Source organism: Myotis brandtii, unplaced genomic scaffold (assembly GCF_000412655.1).
Source record: "Myotis brandtii unplaced genomic scaffold, ASM41265v1 scaffold297, whole genome shotgun sequence".
Taxonomy (NCBI): domain Eukaryota; kingdom Metazoa; phylum Chordata; class Mammalia; order Chiroptera; family Vespertilionidae; genus Myotis; species Myotis brandtii.
In genome coordinates, this window is record NW_005361351.1 from 1168700 (window position 1) to 1177945 (window position 9246).

Consider the following 9246-nt stretch of genomic DNA (forward strand, 5'->3'; position numbering starts at 1 on the left):
CTGGCTGCCGGCCGCCATCTTGGCTGGCAGTTAATTTGCATATCGCCCTGATTAGCCAATGGGAAGGGTAGCGAAGTTACGGTTAATTACCATGTTTCTCTATTATTAGATGTCAATTATATCAATGCAGTTTTTTTAAAAAAAAATTCCATTAGTAAATCTAGATATGATTTTCTTAATTATCTGTTGTGGATGTCCATATAACAATGACCTGATTATTTCCCTGCTTTCATAGTATTTCTAAGTAAGAGAAAATGAAGTATATGCCTACTTCAATTGGTTTGTTTAATGAACTTCCCATACAAGTTATTCTGAAATCTAAGGAATATCTATTCACCAAAGTGAAGATAAGACACAATACAATTTTCTGGAATATTCCATTAAGCATTACCCTCTGATTTTATCTGGCTGTCTCAAAGTGATAATGGAGATATCACTGAAAAATATTGTTTTGTAAGGAAAAAAGCTTCTTGCCTTCTATGAAGAATGATGCATAATTCTCAACTTTCCTAAGGGTAATTATTATAAGAAAATACATAAAATACAAATAGCAGAATAAAACTCAGGGCTTAAGAAATATGTGCCCTAAATAGAGTTATAATAATCACAATGAAAATAGAAACCTGCCCACGAAAAGTAGTATCCTAAAACACTTTATATTATTTAACCAGCTATAGAGTAACGATGACATGTTAAATTTCATACATACTTGACTTCTGCTTTCATGTAATTCCTTCTGCAACTCTTGTATTTTATATTGTGAACACATACGATGATGTGATTCAGCCTTCAGTAAAGCCTCTGTCATAGATAGTTTTCTTTGGGTATCAGCCAGTTCTCCTTGAAGTTGTCTCACAACTGCTGCCTAGTAAGTAAGATATTTCTGTTACTGATTTTATAAATCACATTATTATTAAATTATATTAATAATATATAACTTCTCATATGGGATGGGGCAAAAGAAGATATACAGTTGTGAGTAGGTTATTTACTAATTATAACATTATTCTCCATACAAACAACTGTAAACCCACTTTTGGCTCAGCTTGGATATACTTTGTTAGAGTCATATATTATTAATACTAGAGGCCCAATGCATGAAATTTGTGCAAGGGGCTCGGCCCTTGCAGCCTTGGCTGCCTCGCGGCCCTGCCCCCCACCCACTGGTTGTTCAGGAAGGTTGTTATGCCATCCAGCTAATTAGCATATTAGATCTTTATTATATAGGATAATTTCAATCTATACATGCAATTATAATATATAGAATATGAATAGTGGTGGTTAGCTCTGAGTGGTAGATTTTAGATGGTGCTTATCCATATTTTCTTTTTTTAATAATGAACATGTTGTATATTATTACAAGTTATAAAAGTAATAGTAATGAAAACGAGTAAGGCATTTTCATTGGGCATATCTTCACCATAAGTAAAATATCAAATAGTAGACAAGGGTTTCTAATGAGAAACTACAGTCTTCTGCCCTTTAATTATTTTGTCTGTTTCAACGGGTGGTTGATACCCCTCAGAGCTTGCAAGCCCTCCCTCTGCTGGCCTGGTCTTCTCTTGCTGCCCTCCCCTGATGACCATCTTGTGTCCACATGGGGGCAGCCATCTTGTGTGTTGGAGTGATGGTTAATTTGGATATTACTCTTTTATTAGATAGAATAATCTATAACTGGAAAAATGTCACTATCTACCACAGTTCACCTTCTTTTCCTCATATACACGTTTCTGTTGGCTTAATCAGGTTAACATCACAGAAAATGTAATATTTCTGCCTAAATAGTATTATGTACTTAAAAAGCTGACTCAGCCCCACTCTCAATTCCCCTCCCCGCCACCAACCAAGATGAATCTCAAAGCTTTACAATCTATTGACGATTCAAAGACAAATGGGTATGTAGGTGGATCAAGTGGAAGTAAATTCAATATTATGGAACATTTTCTCTTTTTATTTTTTTAACCTGAGGTTTCAATTAATTTCAGAGTTCCTCGCACGTTTAATCCCCTGCTCAAATCCTTCCAATAGGTTCTTATCTTAAAAGAAAAGGGAAGTCATTCCAAGGTCTTCAAGGCCCTAAGTAACCTGGCCTTGGCCTCTCTCCCTGCTACATGTAAATCCTGCCACCCCTCAGTAGTCTGAAATGGAGATCAATGCCAAATTAAGAAATCAGAGAGCTACAATTCTCTCTGTCTTGGACAAACAGCTCCAAGTGATAGTAATTAGGCCTTAACATGAGAAATATTAGCAAATTATTTGTAAAACCATTAAAAAATTATAAATAGAGTGGAAAGATTACATCAAGTATAGATTTGTTAAAACTCATCACCTTTGTCCAAAATTATGATTGAATGAAAAGTCGATGCTTTTCAAAAGCTAAGAGGTCCTATGAGTATATTACTTGAGACGAAAATATTTCCAAATTTAATTCAAATTGGCATGAATAAAAATAACACTATGTCACCCTAAATGTACAAGGATCCAGGGAAGGAAAGGTACTATGACATACAACATCTACACTTCAGTTCATGTGGGAAATCTGAACTTGATTGTCAAGAAAATCTACTTAACTGAATCTTAATTTGAAAATATCATTTGAGGAAAGAGCATTCCCATTTATCTGCTTCCTAACGATATTAAAATGTGGTGACAGACAGACTAAAATTATTATTCTATCAGTATAAGACTTAATTATTAATATCAGTCTACATCTATGAACAATCTGTAATTTAACCTCTTAAAATTTCATGGGCAACACAATGTCTTTATTCAAACAGAGCACTTCTTGGGTCTACTGTTCATTTGCTGGATACAATGTCTGCTTTTAAGCTGATAGAATAAACACATTTATAATCTATTAGAGGCCCAGTGCACAAATAGGTACATGGGTGGGAACTGGCTGGCCAATCCAGGAGGGGCTGTCTGGAGGGACAGGCCACAGAAGGTTGGGGCAGCCTACTGGGGCCCTGATCGGGCTGGTTGGCTGCTGCAGTGCACATCATAGCGATTGGTCATTCTGGTCATTACGGTTGCTCTATCATTCTGGTCGCTTGGCTTTTAGATAGATAGATAGATAGATAGATAGATAGATAGATAGATAGATAGATGATAGATGGATAGATAGATAGATAGATATAGAGATAAAGATATATAGGTATAGATACATTTTTAATATTCACCTGGATTCAACATCTAGCCATCATCAAATATTACTCTGAATTTTCTTAGAGGAAATTTGAAAATAGTTATCTGTCTGGATACATACAACTCTTTCTGCTTTATCATTTTCACACTGATCTAATTTTTCTTTTAAATGATGCCATTCATTGATTAATTCCTTGCTTGTTTCATTCAGCATAAGCCTTTGCTTTTCACTTTCAGCTTTAAATATTTTTATGACATCCTCAAACTGATCTTGAATTTTAATGACTCTTTCCTTTCCTGTCAGCTTGGTTGTGAGCATGATCCACTTGCTTTTGAAACAACATATTTTCACTCTGTAGGTGAAATAGCCTCTCCTATAAGGATTCCTGCTTTCCAATTTCGTTTTCCTTGGTTCTGATTTTTTACTTAATCTATTTCTAGTGTTAGCTTGGCAGTTTTATCCTTCAACATGCAATTTGCATGCAACAGACTTTTTTTCTTATTCATAACTATCAGAAACCTAAGTAAAGCAAAGTAGACTTTTAGCTAACAAATTGAAATGATATATTAAGATAGCCTCTGAAATTAAAGAATAACCTTTATGCTAACAATAAAAACGTTACAATGTGGATACCCCTCAGGAAAAAATAGAAATGGATCCAATCTTCTCACTTTATACAAGCATAAATTCTCCAAAGTTCATAAATTTAATATAACTTTATGATTTTTTTAAGTAAAAAATAAACCACAATGTAAAGAGTCTCAGAATTCGGAAGGAATTTTTTTCTGAATCACCACAAACCCAAATGCATTAAGTAAAAGATTAGTAACTCTAACTACACTTAAAAATTGAGATTACAGTCTGAACATAGAGCTACCCGACTATAAGAGTATTAACCCTGCATATATTAGGGTAGACTGAATTTTCTAAAATTATTTTTTCCAAGATTACCTCATAGATATTCTATTTGCCTAATACTTTCAGTACTAAAACCTACCTCACCTAATAACTGATAATCTAGGCATTGTCCTAAACTCTTCTACATCCAGCAATGACCTTATTTAGTCATCATAATCTGGAATGGAGGAGTTAAAAAGATAAGCAAGTTTAATATTTTCCCAAGGTCTCCAGACTCCACAATTGGTGCTCTTGCCTCAATACACAGTTCTTCTCTAGTGTGAATATAGAAACACAAAAGATGCCTTATATTTCAAAAAAGTAATGGTGAAAAAGATAAAATTTATAGAGCTCTTCTTAGAAAATCATGAGATTATTTTGCTGGGATAATTTTTATTTCTTGTTCATGATGTTCAGAGCAACTAATGCGAAATGGGTAGAAATGTATTGAATTACTTTACTAGGAATAAAATACCAATAAACTGTCACTAAGTGTACATTACCCTATATCATTCTCTTCAAAATCTCTTGTATTAAAATGAAATACTACTAAAAACAAATTTTTACTTTTCTCAAAGGTAGAATGACATCTAAAATATGACCCCTGAACCAGCTATTCTTTTCCTCCTTACCATCAGTGGAAATGAAAACTACCCTCTCTATTAATATATCAAGGAAATGAAATCACTGCCAAAATCTGGAGCATCTGTTCTTGGTAGCAATACCTTTGAGATCATAGAAAACACATCAATTTCTATGGAAAATATTAAAAGCTTCCTGTTAGGATGAGGCCATTGTGAATGTCACTACTTGACTGTGAGAGACAAATGGATTTGAATGAAAAATATCATTTTATCCAATGGACCCAAAATGCCATCCATCTCTCTCCTCTCCTCTTCTCTCTCTCTCTCTCTCTCTCTCTCTCTCTCTCTCTCTCTCTCTCTCTCTCTCAAATATGCTTTTAAAATTATCTATAGTTTCCATATGTACCATATTGGATTTTACATATCTACACACCCACATATACTCACACACATTTGTAAATGACTAAATAAACTACCTCAGATTTCACTTTCTTATGAGCTCTTTCTATCTCCTTTGGTTTGCAAAGGTGTTTGGTCAGAATTCCATCTTGTGATATACTGGCATTCTGTTCTTGAGAAAGTTGCCTCTGAGTGTAATTTCGTTCTTCAACAACCTAGAGACACATTTTGTTTAGTTTTTTCTCTCATACCTTTAACAAAAAGTTCAAAGCTTAAGAACAGCTCCTTAAAAAACTGTTAAAAAGAAGTAGTCAAATTTTAAGCATAAGGATATTTCATCTTCATAAAAAAACTCAAAATTTTAACTTAAGTGATAGCTAAATATGTCATAGAGCAAAAATACAGTATTGTGAAATAATATTTGTTTATGAACATTTGAGTAATTCTATCACTGTGTCAAGGCAATTTAGCCTGTATGTCAACATTTTTAAAAGCCCAAATTAACATTGATGTGAATGGTTAAACTAAATTTATTGTCCCTTTCTTCATTTAGAAAACATATACAGAGCATCTACTACACGCCATGGATAGTAATAAATTAATAATTTTAGTCATAAATGTTACAGTTCATTTTTTGAATGAGATAACATCTTGGGCTTTTTAAAAATGTCATAATGTACATTAAATCAAAGGGATACAATTATTGACAAAATACTGTTAGATATAAGAAATTTTTACCAAAGATAAATTTACCTCATTCCTTCTTACAGTCTCCAATGCCATCACTTGTGTTTTAATGGTGTTTTCAACTTTGAGGTTCATTTCAACTGCTTTAATAGACTGACTTTCTTTTTTTCCTAACTGCACCATATTCTTTTTATATAACAGATCAGCTTTTTGTCTCTTCTCTTTTTCTTCTTTAAAGTTAAATCTGCAGTTAAACACAACCGAAGCTCTGATCAACATAAATAGACGGTTATATTCATATGATATCTTATGTAAACATCATGATAACCACAAAACAAAAACCTCCAGCAGATTCATAAAAGGTAAAGAGCAGAAATCAAACCACACTACTGAAAATAATTCTGAAAAGAAGTCAGCAAGAGAGGAAGAATCTAACAAAGGAAATACAAAACAGGAATAAAACAACAAGTTAGCATTAGTAAGATGTTAACAGTCAATAATTTATTTGTAAATGGATTGAATTCTCCAATCAAAAAGCATAGAATGACTTGGGGTGGTGAGCACACAATATGGTGGACAGATGATGTGTTATAGAATTGTGCTCCTGAAACCTGTATACTTTTGTTACCCAGAGTTATCTCAATAAATTCAATAAAAGGGAAAAAAAAGGCATAGAATGCTTTGATGGATTAAATAATAAGACCCAACTATATGCTGCCTACAAGAGACTCAATTCATTGACTTTCTTAAATTTCAAAAAAAAAAAAAAATCCTCACCAGAGGATATGCTCATTGATTTTAGAGAGAGGGGAATGGAGAGAGAGACAGGCAGACAGAGAAACATCGCTGTGAGAGAGAACATCATTATGTATCCAGGACAGAGATGGAACCCACAATCTAGGTATACGCCTTGATCTGGAATCAAACTTACAACTTTTTGGTATAAGGGATGGCGCTCCAACCATAGAAGCCACATGAGCCGGAGCTCAAGTCATGCTTAAAGACACTTCAAGTCTCAACCTGAAGAGATGGAATATATATTCCTTGCAAGTGCAAACCAAAAAAGAACATTTGTAGCTATCCTTATATCAGACAAAACAGAATTTAAGCCACAAACTGTAACAAGATACAAGGAAGGCATTTATATAATGACTACGGGCCTAGAGCATGAAATCGTGTACCTTGAAAGGAACTGTGGGCCGCGAGACTGCGGTAGGCACAGGTGCTGGTCTCAGCCCATCCTCTGCACCCCTGCTTAACCCCTATCACCATGGCCCCCGGCCCCTCTCTGCTGGCAGCCCCGCTCCCACCGCCGCCTCCACTTCCACACGCTGACAGCATCACCAATGCCAGAAGCAGGTGCCAGCACCGGGAGGGACTATGGTAGGAGGGAGCAAAGAATTTTCAGTAACCACCAGAGGTTCTCCCCACTAACAGCGACCAGCGCCCTGCCTTGCTCTGGCACCCCCACTCACCTGCTCCACCATCCCACTGCGGCAATGCCCATCATGTTCCACACATGGCCCCTGGTGGTCAGCACACGTCATAGTGACTGGTTTTTCAGTTGTTCCAGTTGTTCCGCCGTTTGGTCTATTTGCATATTAGCCTTTTATTATATAGGACTAGTGGCTCGGTGCACGAAATTCATGCACAGAGGGGAAAGTTCCCTCAGCCCAACCTGCACCCTCTCCAATTGGGGACCCCCTGGGGATCCCTGTGGGATCGGGTCTAAACCGGCAATTGGATATCCCTCTCACAATCTGGGACTGCTGGCTCCTAACCGCTCAACTGCCTGCCTGCCTGATCGCCCCTAACTACCTTTGCCTGCCTGCCTGATTGCCCCTAATCTCTGTCTGCCTGCCTGATTGCCTCTAACCACTCTGCCTGCTGGCCTGATTGCCCCCAACTGCTCCCCCTTCCAGCCTGATCACCACTAACTGTCCCTCCTGCCAGCCTGACTGCCCCCAACTGGCCCCCTGTGGGCCTGATCAACCCTAACTTGCCCCCCTGCTGGCCTGATCAACTCTAACTTCCTCTGCCTCAGCTCCCTCTGTGGGAGGTGACCTGGCGGATCAGGGGAAGGCACTGCCCCCATTACCCTGCTGCTGCTACCACTGCCGACCTGAGCCTTGGCCCTTGCAGCCACTGCGACTTTGTCTGGAAGGACGTCCAAAAGATGTCTGTTCTAATTAGCATATTTCCCTTTTATTAGTATAGATTTGGGGACCATTACAACCACGCAGAACTTAAAGAAAGAAAACACATGGCCCTGGCTGGTTTGGCTTAATGGAGAGAGCATTGGCCTGTGGACTGAAGGATCCCAGGTTTGATTCTGATCAGGGGCACATGCCTGGGTTGCAGGCTTGATCCACAATAGGGGGCATGCATGAGGCAGCCTAATGATGATTCTCTCTCATCACTGATGTTTCCCTCCCATTCCCTTCCTCTCTTTCTGAAATCAATAAAACCATATTAAAAAATGGGAGGGAGAATCCTCCTGAGAGCAATGATTAAAAAATTACTCTTAACCCAAACTTCAAAAATAAGTCTCTAGCTAGAGAATAGGAAATACTTTTCACTTTGAACATAGCTGATGGAAAGCAACTTTTTAAAAATATTTTTTATGATTTCAGAGAAGGAGGCAAAGGGAGAGATATAAATATCTACGAAGAGAGAGAATCACTGATCAGTTGCCTTCTGCATGGACCCAAGGGGAATGAACCATGACCATCTGGTTCATAAGTTGACAATCAGCCACTGAGCCACACTGGCAGAGCTGGGAAGCAACTATTAAACAGAAAACATTTGATTAGGCCAGGCTGGATAGCTCAATTAGTTGGAGCACCATTCTGAACACAAAAATGTGAGTTTAATTCCAAATTAGGGCACCTACCCAGGTTTCCTATTTGACCCCCAGTTGGGGTGCCTGTGGATGTTTCCCTGGCACATCCATGTATCTCTCTCTCCCTCCCTCCCTTTATCTCTCTATTCCCACTATTCCAATTTGTTGAGAGTATTTATCAAAAATGGGTATTAGATTTTGTCAAATGCTTTTTCTGTGTCTATTAATATGATCATGTGACTTTTGTCTCAATTTGTTTATGTGATGTATCACATTTATTTGTGAAAATTGTACCAGAATTGCAAGAAGATGGCAAAAGTAGACGTATGTTTTTGCCAAAACAATACAACATCACTCATGCAGCCCATGGACATGGGAATAATCCTGGCAACCAACTGAATATATAACAAAAAGTTTTTAGAGGAAGTAATGGTTGTATTGCAGGATGAAGATACTGATGAAGATACAAGAGGACCACGTACTGTACAAAACTTAAAGAGTTACAGATTAAAATAAGCAATTTTTAAATTTTGCTGGAGCATGAAAAGAAGTCCAAACATTGGAAAAAGGTTAGAAGAATTTGTTTGAGGACAAAGGCAGACTTGCATTTAGAGGGGTTGTAGGTTACTGATTACTGTAGGACAACACAATATTGGTGGAGAAGAAGTAGCTGAGGAAGATGTTTTACAGTG